The following is a 16,043-nucleotide window of genomic DNA, read 5'->3' as shown; positions in this document are numbered from 1 at the left end:
TTCCATAGAATAGAAACAAGCACTCAAGTTCATCCATCCTGCTCCACCAAGAAACTGACCCTCTAGTGCATGGCCTGGAACGTAACCCCCTATAAGAGGAGGGGTGGGGTCCGCTGGAAATTTCCGGATTATAACCCATCCCCCCCCCCCCCCCCCCCCCTGTACACCTGTGGTCCAGACCAACCCTGTCCTAAAATTAATTCTTCCTCACTTCACCGTTTCTTACACCTAATAAAAGCAGAGTGTAGAGGAGGGGATTTCTCTTGTACACTATCATGATAGGCCTTTCAGGCAACGGAATTACGTTACTCAAATTCATAGCCTTGCAATGATCCAGAGTTGTAGCATGGTTTGTGAAGCAGTGACATCCCGCTGTCTGCCACTTATACAATGGAAGTATAAAGAATTCTATAGAGAGAGTTAAGGTAGCTACACACTATACAATATATTAGCTGATTTTGTGTACTGTGATGGATTACAATACACGATGTTCATTGCATCGTCCCACACGCAATATGTTGGACTCTGAAATTTGGCATTGTTCTACATGATGATTGCATAGTACGTACAGGAACAATTGTTAATTGTGTACAATCCCTTGACACTATACGTATACTGTATTGTGTCAATGTTTGGATGATTGCATAGTGTGTATGCTCCAAATCATGTGTTCTGGTCAAGGGTGTAGCTACCATAGGTGCAGGCAGTGCAGCTGCTATGGGGCCCAGAGCTGAGAGGGGCCACCTTCCCTGTCAAGGTTACATGTGTTATATCCATTTTTTGCCATTGGGTGGTACGTAGGGGTCCTTTTAAACTTTTTCCTTGGGGCCTGAAATATATCTAGGTATGCCCCTGGACCTGCTCATTGTAGTGTGGTATAAAATTAAATGGAAGGCATTTTAATGTTATATAATATGAACCAGGGAACTGTAATAAGGCACAATATGAACGGGAGCACTATACAGTATATCATAATGTGGATTGGAGGTACTGTGCAGCATAATGTGTACTGGCAGCTCTGAAATGTGACATAGGGTGAACTTAAGCACTACTGCGATTCATAAAACTAGGGCACTATTATAGGGCATAAAATTAACAACTGCTACAGAGAAGGGTCTCTCAAAATGTTGCTATGGGACCCACATAGTTCTGGCTATGCCCCTGGTTCTGGTATTGCAAAATTGGAGTGACAGTCACATTGTTTGCTTAAGTGTGTACCTAGCTGAAGAATGAACTTGAAGTGGGAGGGAGAATTATTTACATGGGGAAGGCGTATAAATTCGGTGGAATAAGATTGAGATACACGAGATGGAAAGGACAATTAATTGCGGAAGAAATAATTTATTTTTATGCAAGCAACTTACCATTTACAGAGAATCATTCACATCAGTCACTCCCATCACTGAAACTTGCAGTCTACATTCCCTACAGGTTCAGTATGATATCCCAATGGACGGGATCCCGGCGGTCAGAATCCCAACAGCCCCCTGTAAAGTACCCTAACCCCAGGGGCGTCTTAACAGCAGTGTAGGCCCCTTGGCACAGCAATGCACTGGGGCCCCTATGCATCCTCCCGTGGTAAGGGTGGGGGTGGGGTGCTATTGATGTCCCACGGGCGGTAGGAGATGTTCTATATTCCGCTCAGCATGTAGGACCTGGAGCAGTAATTTCTGTTTATTACTTCTTTACTGCACAGAATGAGGGAAATGGAGCTGGAGGGAGAACACTAAAATTGTAGAAGGTAGCAGTGGGCTGAATAAAGGAACCCCGGAACATGACATCCTAGGTGGTAGGTGATGTGTAATATGCAGGGGAGGGATATATAGTAGAGTGGCCTTAATATTCCTCATTTTCCGGTGGGAGGGCAGCTTGCTTGACTGCAGATATCTCCAGTTTCTGGTAACAGATTTCTTAGCTTTCAATGGGATAAAAAACTAGAGAGTCCCACCTTTCAGGCAGTAATGGGAACTTGGGGGTCAGAGCTCAGGAGCCAGAGCATTCCACTGACAAATATATAAAACTGCATACCAGTGGTATGGAGCTGGAGCAGGGACCAGCTGCTGGAAGACTGATATCTCTGGTTCTGGGCATAGTAGAGACAAGCTGCCAGTGTCCACCGAAAAGGTATATATTCAGAAAAACTCTAAGTCAGACAGCACCCGAGATATCTGGCTGGGAAGAGCAATTAACAGGCTTGGAGGGGGACCACTGCTTTGAAGTCGGATATCTCCGGTACCCCAGGGCTCAGGAGGCACTGGCTAGCACCAGAGCCAGATTTACACACAATATATGAGCCAAAGGGTGCATGTGGGCATTATACACAGGTGCAGCAGTATATACATATGGGCATTATACACAGGTGCAGCAGTATATACATCTGGGCATTATACACAGGTGCAGCAGTATATACATATGGGCATTATACACAGGTGCAGCAGTATAAACTCCTGGAAATTTGGTGAGTTTAGATCAGAGATGTGCGGAAAAGATAGGTGGTGGGGGGGGGAGGGGCACTGCCTCACCAGCCAAGGAATTTTTACTCCAGTCAAAACTCTGGCACAAACGTTAGTATGACAGGAAAGGCTCTGCCTCACCTGCCTCACCCCACTGCACATCACTGGTGTATGTGTACACAGTTGCTGAGGACTTTGCAATGGCTGCGCTGGGTGTCTATATTCTTTTCTGGGCGGTAGAATCATTTCCGATGGTTAGCAAGTCCGTAGGCTAACAAATCGCACCTGTATAGGCAAGTGCATACAAACATGGGTTAGGCTGTGTGTGCAGTTTGTTCAGACAAAATGTATCAATTTCTCCTGTTTGCGACTCTTAGGTGTGTACACACGGTGATATCCCTGCTATGTTCGATTTTGACTATGCGATTTCCCTTGAACTCCCCCAGAGCCCAGTTAGCACATATAGGACAGATTTTGACTATCTGTGCTTGAGATTTTGGCTATGTACGATTTTGACTAAGTGCCAATTTTGACTATACTTTATACTAGATAGTACACTAGATAGTCAAGATTGACTTGCCTGCACAGTCTATCTAGCCTTACGATACCGACCCCACGGGAGCGCGCATCGGGATTGAATCTGTATCGCAAGCTGCCTAGCACCATGAGATATGCACTAACTTTTCATAAGATTTTGACTATATAGTCAAAATCTTACAGATTTATCTCACTGTGTGTACACACCTTAAATTTAGTAACTTGTTTGTTACTATTCAGAGTTACAACAGATTACTTAGAAGATTTGGTGGGGATCAGTCTATTGGAAAATTGCCTAAATCCACCTATATAGCCTTAGATATCCTTTGTATAAAAGAGGTTACCAATATATAATGTAATTCTTATCTCATGTTGCACGTGCTGTATGCCTTACTGAACACCAATTTAGATGTGAAATAATCTGTAATTATCAGGTTATTGACAGAACAGGGAAGGAAGCCATTAGGTGTGGCCAAGGAGGAAATGAAAACATGAGATCAGAATATCAGAAATAATCAGATATAAGAAATTACAAGTTAGTGTGGTGGTAACTTGTTACAAGCAGTAGCATAAAACTACATGTATACACACCCGTCGTACACAGGTCATGTCCATAATATTTCTCAATTTTGCTTGGTATAATCAATCAGCACAGGTAATATAGAAACTAAATAGGTATCGGTCACCGTAGATATAAGAGAGTGATCTTTTTTTCACCTAGTATATGTTTCAATGGGGGTTACTCTGACTTGATCGTAGCTGTGCTAAATTTAGCACAGCTACGATCAGACACTAAGACATGCGGGGGGACGCCCAGCATGTCAGTGCCGCCGCCCCGCCCCCACCCCCCGCAGAAGTGCAAAAGCATCGCGCAGCGGCGATGCTTTTGCATTTCAGGAGTAGCTCCCGGCCAGCGCAGCTCCTGCGGCTGTCCGGGATAACCTCTTCGCTGCCCGGGTCGCAACGCCTGCATGTGACGTCACGCAGCTGCTGCGGCCCGCCCCCCCATGGTCCGCCCAGCGACCGCCTCTGCCTGTCAATCAGGCACAGGCAATCGATAGGCAACGACGGCCTTCAGCCACCTCATGTGCCGGTGCACTGCGGTTCTGACCCGATCGCACCGCTGCGAACAAATGCAGCGTGCGATCGGGTCAGAATGACCCCCCAATGTGCTCCAAAGAGAGTGATCGTAATATGCACATAATTGTGCAATGTCCACTTATAGCAACAATTGCCGAGACTCTCAGGGGTAAATTTACTAATAGCTCTAAAACTGAACAATTATAATGTTGCCCATTTTCTAAGATGCAATAGAGAAATGATAGAAAGATCTGATTGGCTGCTATGGGCAACATCACCGCTTTTCAATTTTAGTACCGTTAACAAATTTACCCCTCAGTTCTAGTCAGTCAGTCTCAATGCAGCCGACATAGGGGGTCATTACGAGTTGATCGCTCGCTAGCAGTTTTTAGCAGCCGTGCAAACGCATAGTCTCCGCCCACCGGGGAGTGTATTTTCGCTTTGCAGAAGTGCGAATGCCTGTGCAGCAGAGCGCCTGCAAAATCATTTTGTGCAAAACAAGACCAGCCCTGTACTTACTCTTCGTGTGCGTTGATTCTAACGTTGGAGGGTTGGCTTTTGACGTCACACACCCGCCCAGCGTTCGCCCAGCCATGCCTGCGTTTTCCCTGGCACGCCTGCGTTTTTCTAAGCACTCCCTGAAAATGGTCAGTTGACACCCAGAAACGCCCCCTTCCTGTCATTCTTCATGCGGCCGCCAGTGTGAATGAAAATGTTGCTAGAACCTGTGCAAAACCACAAAGGACTTTGTACCCGTACATCGTGCGTGCGCATTGCGGTGCATACGCATTCGCAGAAATGCCAATTTTTAGCCTGATCGCTGCGCGGCGATCAACTCGGAATGACCCCCATAGTGAATCCTGTAATGAAAATACAATGGCTTCACCGGCAAAGCAAATACAGTCATGGGTTTCCTTACCCCAAAAAATAAGATTTTAAACCTACCGGTAAATCTTTTTCTCGTAGTCCGTAGAGGATGCTGGGGACTCTGTAAGGACCATGGGGATAGACGGGCTCCGCAGGAGACATGGGCACTTTAAGATAGACTTTAGATCCTGGGTGTGCACTGGCTCCTCCCTCTATGCCCCTCCTCCAGACCTCAGTTAGAGAAACTGTACCCAGAGGAGACTGACAGTACGAGGAAAGGATTTTTGTTAATCCAAGGGCAAGATTCATACCAGCCCACACCAATCACACCGTATATATTTTCAATGTGGATTGTTTCACCCAAAGCAGCTGTCACTGAGGATCCGTCGGTGCAGGCAAGAGTTTCCGGTATCCGTTTGGATGGTCGACCATGTTATGGTCGACAGTCATTAGGTCGACCACTATTGGTCGACATTGACATGGTCGGCATGGACACATGGTCGACATGTGAAAATGGTCGACACGTGAAAGGTCGACACATGAAAAGGTCAACATGAGTTTTTAAAAAAAAAAATTCTTTGTGGAACTTTTCCATACTTTACGATCCACGTGGACTACGATTGGGAACGGTAATCTGTGCCTCGCGCGGTGCACTAATTGGGGTTCCCCGTCACTTTACGCAAAAAACGACACAAAAAAAAACAAAAAAAACAACAACCTCATGTCGACCTTTTCACGTGTCGACCATTTTCGAGTGTCGACCTTTTGTCCATGTCGACCATGCTAATGTCGACCAATAGTGGTCGACCTAATGACTGTCGACCATAACATGGTCGACCATTCATACCGGAACCGGTGGTAACGGGGCCGGAGACATCCGGTGCACCAAAGAGCCACCCTGAAACGCTAGCGTTCTGAAAAGAGGGTGTGGCCTTGTGCAAAGGGGAGTGGCCTCATGGGAAATACCCATTTACATTACTCCAGGGGGCATGCCCCAGAATGATGGAGATTTTGGGCTGCCCCTGGAAACTCTGGTTCCGCCCGTTACCACCACTACCTACACCGTACCCTGGGCGAGTATTTCCTGTTTTTTTTTTTTTTACCACATTTATTGGGTGGTACTTGTAATAAGTAATAACTGGATAGGTCTATATTATGTGACCATAGTTACAAAAGTGTGAGTTGTTTGTTATGTTGCTTTCTGCTGTGTTACATACGCTTCAATAACAAAACAAAACAAAATACAAAAAAAAATAAGATTTTACTCACCGGTAAATCTATTTCTCGTAGTCCGTAGTGGATGCTGGGACTCCGTAAGGACCATGGGGATTAGCGGCTCCGCAGGAGACTGGGCACAACTAAAGAAATCTTTAGGACTACCTGGTGTGCACTGGCTCCTCCCACTAAGACCCTCCTCCAGACCTCAGTTAGGATACTGTGCCCGGAAGAGCAGACACAAATAGGAAGGATTTTGAATCCCGGGTAAGACTCATACCAGCCACACCAATCACACCGTATAACTCGTGATACTATACCCAGTTAACAGTATGAAATATAACTGAGCCTCTTAACAGATGGCTCAACAATAACCCTTTAGTTAGGCAATAACTATAAACAAGTATTGCAGACAATCCGCACTTGGGATGGGCGCCCAGCATCCACTACGGACTACGAGAAATAGATTTACCGGTGAGTAAAATCTTATTTTCTCTGACGTCCTAAGTGGATGCTGGGACTCCGTAAGGACCATGGGGATTATACCAAAGCTCCCAAACGGGCGGGAGAGTGCGGATGACTCTGCAGCACCGAATGAGCAAACTCTAGGTCCTCCTCAGCCAGGGTATCAAACTTGTAGACTGTTGCAAAAATGTTTGAACCCGACCAAGTAACAGCTCTGCAAAGTTGTAAAGCCGAGACCCTTCGGGCAGCCGCCCAAGAAGAGCCCACTTTCCTCGTGGAATGGGCTTTTACAGATTTAGGGTGCGGCAGTCCAGCCGCAGCATGTGCAAGTTGAATCGTGCTACAGATCCAACGAGCAATAGTCTGCTTAGAAGCAGGAGCACCCAGCTTGTTGGGTGCATACAGGATAAATAGCGAGTCAGTTTTCCTGACTCCAGCCGTCCTGGAAACATGTACTTTTCAGGGCCCTGACTACGCCCAGTAACTTGGAATCCTCCAAGTCCCAAGTAGCCGCAGGCACCACAATAGGTTGGTTCACATGAAAGACTGATACCACCTTAGGAAGGAATTGGGAACGAGTCCTCAATTCCGCCTTATCCATATAAAATACAGATAAGGGCTTTTGTATGACAAAGCCGCCAATTCTGATACACGCCTGGCCGACGCCACGGCCCACAGCATGACCACTTTCCACGTGAGGTATTGTAGCTCCACGGATTTAAGTGGCTCAACCCAATGCGACTTCAGGAAATCCAACACCACGTTGAGATCCCACGGTGCCACTTGAGGCACAAACGGGGGCTGACTATGCAGCACTCCCTTAACAAAAGTCCGAACTTCAGGCAGTGAAGCCAGTTCTATTTTGGAAGAAAATCGATAGAGCCGAAATCTGGACCTTCATGGAACCCAATTTTAGGCCCATAGTCACCTCTGACTGTAGGAAGTGCAGAAATCGACCTAGCTGAAATTTCTCCTTTGGGGCCTTCCTGGCCTCACAGCACGCAACATATTTCCACCATATGCGGTGATAATGGTTTGCGTTCACTTCTTTCCTAGCTTTAAATAGCATAGGGATAACTTCCTCCGGAATGCCCTTTTCCTTCAGGATCCGGCCTTCAACCGCCATGCCGTCAAACGCAGCCGCGGTACGTCTTGGAACAGACAGGCCCCCTGCTGCAGCAGGTCCTGTCTGAGCGGCAGAGGCCATGGGTCCTCTGAGATCATTTCTTGGAGTTCTGGTTACCAAGCTCTTCTTGGCCAACCCGGAACAATGAGTATAGTTCTTACTCCTCTCCTTCTTATTATTCTCATTACCCTGGGTAAGAGAGGCAGAGAAGGGAACACATACACCGACTGGTACACCCACGGTGTTACCAGAGCGTCCACAGCTATCGCCTGAGGGTCCCTTGACCTGGCGCAATATCTTTGTAGCTTTTTGTTGAGGTGGGACGCCATCATGTCCACCTGTGGCCTTTCCCAACGGTGTACAATCATTTGGAAAACTTCTGGATGTAGTCCCCACTCTCCCGGGTGGAGGTCGTGTTTTCTGAGAAAGTCTGCTTCTCAGTTGTCCACTCCGGGAATGAACACTGCTGACAGTGCTAACACATGATTCTCCGCCCATCGGAGAATCCTTGTGGCTTCTGCCATCGCCATCCTGCTTCTTGTGCCGCCCTGTCGGTTTACATGAGCGACCGCCGTGATGTTGTCTGACTGGATCAGCACCGGCCGGTGTTGAAGCAGGGGTCTAGCCTGACTTAGGGCATTGTAAATGGCCCTTAGTTCCAGAATATTTATGTGTAGGGAAGTCTCCTGACTTTTCCATAGCCTTGGAAGTTTCTTCCCTGTGTGACTGCCCCCCAGCCTCGAAGGCTGGCATCCGTGGTCACCAGGACCCAGTCCTGTATGCCGAATCTGCGGCCCCCTAGAAGATGAGCACTCTGCAGCCACCACAACAGCGACACCCTGGCCCTTGGAGACAGGGTTATCCGCCGATGCATCTGAAGATGCGACCCGGACCACTTGTCCAACAGATCCCACTGGAAAATCCTTGCATGGGACCTGGCGAATGGAATTTCTTTGTAAGAAGCTACCATCCTTCCCAGGGCTCGCGTGCATTGATGCACCGACACCTGTATACTTATTAGGAGGTCTCTGTCTAGAGACGACAACTCCTTGGACTTCTCCTCCGGGAGAAACCCTTTTTTTCCTGTTCTGTGTCCAGAACCATACCCAGGAACAGTAGACGCGTCGTAGGAACCAGCTGCGACTTTGGAATATTCAGAATCCAGCCGTGCTGTTGTAGCACTTCCCGAGATAGTGCTACTCCGCCGAACAACTGCTCCCTGGACCTCGCCTTTATAAGGAGATCGTCCAAGTACGGGATAATTATTTCGGCCATTACCTTGGTAAATACCTCGGTGCCGGGGACAGACCAACGGCAACGTCTGGAATTGGTAATGACAATCCTGTACCACAATTTTGAGGTACTCCTGGTGAAGAGGGTAAATAGGGACATGCAGGTAAGCATCCTTGATGTCCAGTGATACCATGAAATTCTTCAGGCTTGCAATAATCGCCCTGAGCGATTCCATTTTGAACTTGAACCTTCGTATATAAGTGTGCAAGGCTTTCAATTTTAGAATGGGTCTCACCGAACCGTCTGGTTTCGGTACCACAACATTTTGGAATAGTAACCCCGGCCTTGTTGAAGGAGGGGTACCTTGATTTCACCTGCTGGAAGTACAGCTTGTGAATTGCCGCCAGTACTACCTTTCTCCGAGGGCAGCAGGCAAAGCTGATGTGAGGTAACGGCGAGGGGGAGTCGCCTCGAACTCCAGCCTGTATCCCTGTGATACTATTTGCAGAACCTAGGGATCCACCTGTGGGCAAGCCCACTGGTCCCTGAAGTTCCCGAGACGCGCCCCTACCGCACCTGTCTCAACCTGTGGAGCCCCAACGTCATGCGGTGGACTCAGAGGAAGCGGGGGAAGATTTATGATCCTGGGAACTGGCTGCTGGTGCAGCTTTTTCCTTCTTCCCTTGTCTCTGTGCAGAAAGGAAGCGCCTTTGACCCGCTTGCTTTTCTGAAGCCGAAAGGACTGTACCTGAAAATACAGTGCTTTCTTAGGCTGTGAGGAAACCTGAGGTAAAAAATTTTCTTCCCAGCTGTTGCTGTGGATACGAGGTCCCAGAGACCATCCCCAAACAATTCCTCACCCTTATAAGGCAGAATCTCCATGTGCCTTTTATAGGCAGCATCACCTGTCCACTGCCGGGTTTCTAATACCCTCCTGGCAGAATGGACATTGCATTAATTCTGGATGCCAGCCGGCAAATATCCCTCTGTGCATCCTTTATATCTAAGACGACGTCTTTAATATGCTCTATGTTAGCAAACTATTATCCCTGTCTTAGAGTATTAATATTATCTGACTGGGTATCAGACCACGCTGCAGCAGCACTATTTATGCTGAGGCAATTGCAGGTCTCAGTATATAACCTGAGTGTGTATATACAGACTTCAGGATAGCCTCCTGCTTTTTATCAGCAGGCTCCTTCAAGGTGGCCGTATCCTAAGACGGCAGTGCCACCTTTTTTGACAAACGTGTGAGCGCCTTATCCACCCTAAGGGATATCTCCCAACGTGACCTATCCTCTGGCGGGAAAGGGTACGCCATCAGTAACTTTTTAGAAATTACCAGTTTCTTATCGGGGGAACCCACGCTACTTTACACACTTCATTCATTCATCTGATGGGGGAACAAAACACTGGCTGCTTTTTCTCCCCCCAAAAAAAACCCCTTTTATGTGGTACTTGGGTTCATGTCAGAAATGCGTAACACATTTTTCATTGCCGAGATCATGTAATGGATGTTCCTAGTGGATTGTGTATATGTCTCAACCTCGTTGACACTGGAGTCAGACTCCGTGTCGACATCTGTGTCTGCCATCTGAGGTAACGGGCGCTTTTTTGAGCCCCTGATGGCCTTTGAGACGCCTGGGCAGGCGCGGGCTGAGAAGCCGGCTGTCCCACAGCTGTTTTACGTCATCCAGCCTTCTATGTAAGGAGTTGACATTGTCGGTTAATACCGTCCACCTATCCATCCACTCTGGTGTCGGCCCCACAGGGGGCGACATCCCATTTATCGGCCTCTGCTCCACCTCCACGTAACCTTCCTCATCCCACATGTCGACACAGCCGTACCGACACACAGCACACACACAGGGAATGCTCTGACTGAGGACAGGACCCCACAAAGTCCTTTGGGGAGACAGAGAGAGAGTATGCCAGCACACACCAGAGCGCTATATAATGCAGGGATTAACACTGTAACTGAGTGATTTTCCCCCCAATAGCTGCTTGTATAAACAATATTGCGCCTAAATTTAGTGCCCCCCCTCTCTTTTTAACCCTTTGAGCCTGAAAACTACAGGGGAGAGCCTGGGGAGCTGTCTTCCAGCTGCACTGTGAAGAGAAAATGGCGCCAGTGTGCTGAGGGAGATAGCTCCGCCCCTTTTTCGCAGACTTTTCTCCCGCTTTTTTATGGATTCTGGCAGGGGTATTTATCACATATATAGCCTCTGGGGCTATATATTGTGATGATTTTGCCAGGCAAGGTGTTTATATTGCTGCTCAGGGCCCCCCCCCCCCCAGCGCCCTGCACCCATCAGTGACCGGAGTGTGAGGTGTGCATGAGGAGCAATGGCGCACAGCTGCAGTGCTGTGCGCTACCTTGGTGAAGACTGAAGTCTTCTGCCGCCGATTTTCCGGAACACTTCTTGCTTCTGGCTCTGTAAGGGGGCCGGCGGCGTGGCTCCGGGACCGAACATCAATGGCCGGTTCCATGCGGTCGATCCCTCTGGAGCTAATGGTGTCCAGTAGCCTAAGAAGCCCAAGCTGCCACCAGTTAGGTAGGTTCGCTTCTTCTCCCCTTAGTCCCTCGCTGCAGTGAGTCTGTTGCCAGCAGGTCTCACTGTAAAATAAAAAACCTAAAATATACTTTCTTTCTAGGAGCTCAGGAGAGCCCCTAGTGTGCATCCAGCTCAGCCGGGCACAAGAATCTAACTGAGGCTTGGAGGAGGGTCATAGTGGGAGGAGCCAGTGCACACCAGGTAGTCCTAAAGCTTTCTTTAGTTGTGCCCAGTCTCCTGCGGAGCCGCTAATCCCCATGGTCCTTACGGAGTCCCAGCATCCACTTAGGACGTCAGAGAAAAGGTATTCACTGGGTGGGCTTAGTAGAGGCGCATATGCTGAGGGTAGGACAGTGGCAATGTATACTGTAAGCAAGGCAGAAGAGTTCCTGCCTGGGCCCAGTTACTTTTCAGGGGGTGTGGTCTAATCACAGGAGGCGTAGCCATGACCCCATAGAAATAAATACAGAAGAAAATTGTATTTTAAGCACCTCCTTGGCCACGCTGCAGCCCAGCACACAGCAGCGTGTGCTGGGCTGAGGAGAAAAGCTGCAGCTGCTGCTGCCAGGTAAGGGGATCGGGGTGGAACCCGGGCCCCCACTGGACCCCTCCATCAGACCTGGGCCTGGGTAATTAGTACCGTCCCCCATGGCCAAACTGACTGTAAGCATGGGAGCCAGGATCTTTTAGGACTGCATAAAGATACTGCCGCTGCCTTCACAACACCAGCCTTGCCTAATTTCAATGATCCACAGGCTATAGTGCCACACACTGATTTTACCTCAACCATCATTAGTATTGACACTTGCACCAGCCACATACTAAGTGCAAGATACTGTATCTGTCAGAAATGGACTTCCCTTCCCCGTACGCACCATTCAGTATTGTGCAAAGAATTTGATACGTGGCCCTGACACTCCCACAAGACAGGGTGGATCTGCGCGCTTGCGCTGTCACCGCCCAAAAACACCTCATTTCACAGTCAAGTTCCTCTACAGCTGTGAGGAAAGTCTGGGTTAATATGCACCCTTGGGATTGGTCTGTTCATGAAGCAGTGAAAAGAGTGGAAAAAAGGACCAGTGGAGAAGTTGCCCATAGCAACCAATCAGCTTTGAAGGAAGCTTTTATCAAGAACATTTTTTAAAATGCAAGGAAGATACTGATTGGTTGCCAAGGACAACTTTCCCACTGGTCTGTTTCTCCACTATTTTCACTGGTTCATGAATAGACCCCTTAATGTGCTGGGAAGCCCCCCAAATTCCTGCATTTTATGCAGAATGTATGTGTTACTGTGCGGTACCGCGCAGGGAAAATGCTAAATAATGGAATAGCTCCATGCGTACAGCCTGCACCTTACTGGGTATGCCGCAATGCCAGGACACTGCAGGAAAACACACAGATATCTGGCCTATGTGTGAGGGGATCCGGTCTTTAGGTCAACCACACTTAGGTCGACAGTCATTAGGTCAACTACTATTGGTCGATATGCTTTAGGTCGACATGGTATTTTGGTCAACATGGTCAGTAGGGCGACATTGCAATGGTCGACACATGAAAAGGTTGACATGAGTTTTCCCCTTTTTTTAAAAACTTTTTCATACTTTATGATCCACGTGGACTACGATTGGGAATAGTAACCTTGCCCGAAGTACGGTGCACGAATTGGGGTTCCCGGTCACTTTACGAAGAAAACGACACCAATTTCTTTTTTTTTAAATCCACATGTCCGCCTTTTTTCATGTCGACCTGATGACCGTGTTGACCTATTTCAGGTGTCAATCTAGTCACTGTCGACAAATAGTGGTCGACCTAATGACTGTCGAACTAGTTAGGGTCGACCCAATGAACCACACTGGTGGGAGCCATGCACTCTTCTCGTGGGGCTACTGACTTGTGATTGCTGAAATGCAAAATATTAACAGCACCCCACAGTGCTGACTCTTAGCTCCAACACCACAAGGCAATGCCTGGTATACTGCACTAGAGGTATGCTTGCAGCCAGTGCCAGTGATGACGAAACACCGCCTATATAATACTGGCTGGTCCTATCTTGCAGCCAGAACACAGCAATGACTCCAGCTGCCTCAGGCCGCTACATACATGCCCTGACTGCCCTCGTACATGACACAATGAGCTGCCATTAGCAGGTGGCACACACACTTCACCATGAACGTGATTACTTCTGTGCCCCCTCAATAGAGGAGTTACTGAAGTTGCCATGGGAACCCGCACCGCCCTCAGCACCGCCCGCCGCCATTTTGGCCAATGGAAAGTCTCGCGAGAATAAGCCGCAGGGGCTCGCAGCTAGCGGGCGGGGAGCAACTTTGTTCTCAACTTGTGCGGTCAGAGAGCGGAGTCTGGGTGGATCTGGAGAGGCCGCTCGAAGCATCGGGGCTCGGGGAGCGCCTCGGACTGTGGAGGGAAGGGTGCGGGGCTGATGGTGGGGCACAGGTCGTGCTGGATTAATGTGGGGACCGTGAGTGCGTTCTGCAGGAGGAGCCGCCACACAAGCAAAGGTACTGAGATTGTGCGTTATGGAGAGCCAGCTGCTCCTCGTACTGGTATCCTCATACACACTGCACGCAACGGTCCTGTGCACACTGCATCTCACACACAGCATATCTGCATCACTGCACTGGCACACAGCATAGCTTCATCACTGCACTTGCACACAGCATTCCTGCATCACTGCACTGGCACACAGCATTCCTGCATCACTGCACTGTCACACAGCATATCTGCATCACTGCACTGGCACACAGCATAGCTTCATCACTGCACTGGCACACAGCATAGCTTCATCACTGCACTGGCACACAGTATATCTGCATCACTGCACTGGCACACAGCATTCCTGCATCACTGCACTGGCACACAGCATAGCTTCATCACTGCACTGGCACCTGGCACACAGCATTCCTGCATCACTGCACTGTCACACAGCATATCTGCATCACTGCACTGGCACACATCATTCCTGCATCACATACTGCACTGGCACACAGCATAGCTTCATCACTGCACTGGCACACAGCATAGCTTCATCACTGCACTGGCACACAGCATAGCTTCATCACTGCACTGGCACACAGTATATCTGCATCACTGCACTGGCACACAGCATTCCTGCATCACTGCACTGGCACACAGCATAGCTTCATCACTGCACTGGCACCTGGCACACAGCATTCCTGCATCACTGCACTGTCACACAGCATATCTGCATCACTGCACTGGCACACATCATTCCTGCATCACATACTGCACTGGCACACAGCATAGCTTCATCACTGCACTGGCACACAGCATAGCTTCATCACTGCACTGGCACACAGCATTCCTGCATCACATACTGCCCTGGCACACAACATAGCTTCATCACTGCCCTGGCACACAGCATTCCTACATCACACTCAGCGTTTCTTCATCACACACTGCACTGACACAGAGCATTCCTGCATCACACACTGCCCTGGTACACAACATTCCTGCATCACACACTGCCCTGGTACACAGCATTCTTGCATCACACACTGCCCTGGTACACAGCATTCTTGCATCACACACTGCCCTGGTACACAGCATTCTTGCATCACACACTGCCCTGGTACACAGCATTCTTGCATCACACACTGCCCTGGTACACAGCATTCTTGCATCACACACTGCCCTGGTACACAGCATTCTTGCATCACACACTGCACAGACACAGAGCATTCCTGCATCACACACTGCCCTGGTACACAGCATTCCTGCATCACACACTGCCCTGGTACACAGCATTCTTGCATCACACACTGCCCTGGTACACAGCATTCCTGCATCACACACTGCACTGACACAGAGCATTCCTGCATCACACACTGCACTGACACAGAGCATTCCTGCATCACACACTGCCTTGGTACACCGCATTCCTGCATCACACACTGCCCTGGTACACCGCATTCCTGCATCACACACTGCCCTGGTACACCGCATTCCTGCATCACACACTGCCCTGGTACACCGCATTCCTGCATCACTCACTGCCCTGGTACACAGCATTCCTGCATCACTCACTGCCCTGGTACACAGCATTCCTGCATCACTCACTGCCCTGGTATACAGCATTCCTGCATCACTTACTGCCCTGGTACACAGCATTCCTGCATCACTCACTGCCCTGGTACACAGCATTCCTGCATCACTCACTGCCCTGGTACACAGCATTCCTGCATCACTCACTGCCCTGGTACACAGCATTCCTGCATCACTCACTGCCCTGGTACACAGCATTCCTGCATCACACACTGCACTGACACAGAGCATTCCTGCATCACACACTGCACTGACACAGAGCATTCCTGCATCACACACTGCCTTGGTACACCGCATTCCTGCATCACACACTGCCCTGGTACACCGCATTCCTGCATCACACACTGCCCTGGTACACCGCATTCCTGCATCACACACTGCCCTGGTACACCGCATTCCTGCATCACTCACTGCCCTGGTACACAGCATTCC

General features: G+C 49.0%; 1 protein-coding gene across 7 annotated transcripts in view; it reads left to right on the top strand.

The window, feature by feature from the left end:
* Window positions 1-13,803: 13,803 nt before the first annotated feature.
* Window positions 13,804-16,043, top strand: part of SIPA1L1 (signal induced proliferation associated 1 like 1) — a 396,543-nt gene continuing 394,303 nt past the window's right edge. For 3 of the 7 annotated variants that reach the window (XM_063947278.1, XM_063947276.1, XM_063947275.1), the window contains exon 1: window positions 13,804-14,047. The gene's annotated coding sequence lies outside the window, so the exon portion shown is untranslated. The remainder of the gene's footprint in view (window positions 14,048-16,043) is intronic. The other 4 variants (XM_063947274.1, XM_063947272.1, XM_063947273.1 and 1 more) reach the window with 2 other exon arrangements.

The sequence above is a fragment of the Pseudophryne corroboree genome, chromosome 12, assembly GCF_028390025.1.
Source record: "Pseudophryne corroboree isolate aPseCor3 chromosome 12, aPseCor3.hap2, whole genome shotgun sequence".
Taxonomy (NCBI): Eukaryota; Metazoa; Chordata; class Amphibia; order Anura; family Myobatrachidae; genus Pseudophryne; species Pseudophryne corroboree.
This window is presented reverse-complemented; position numbering and strand designations above follow the sequence as displayed.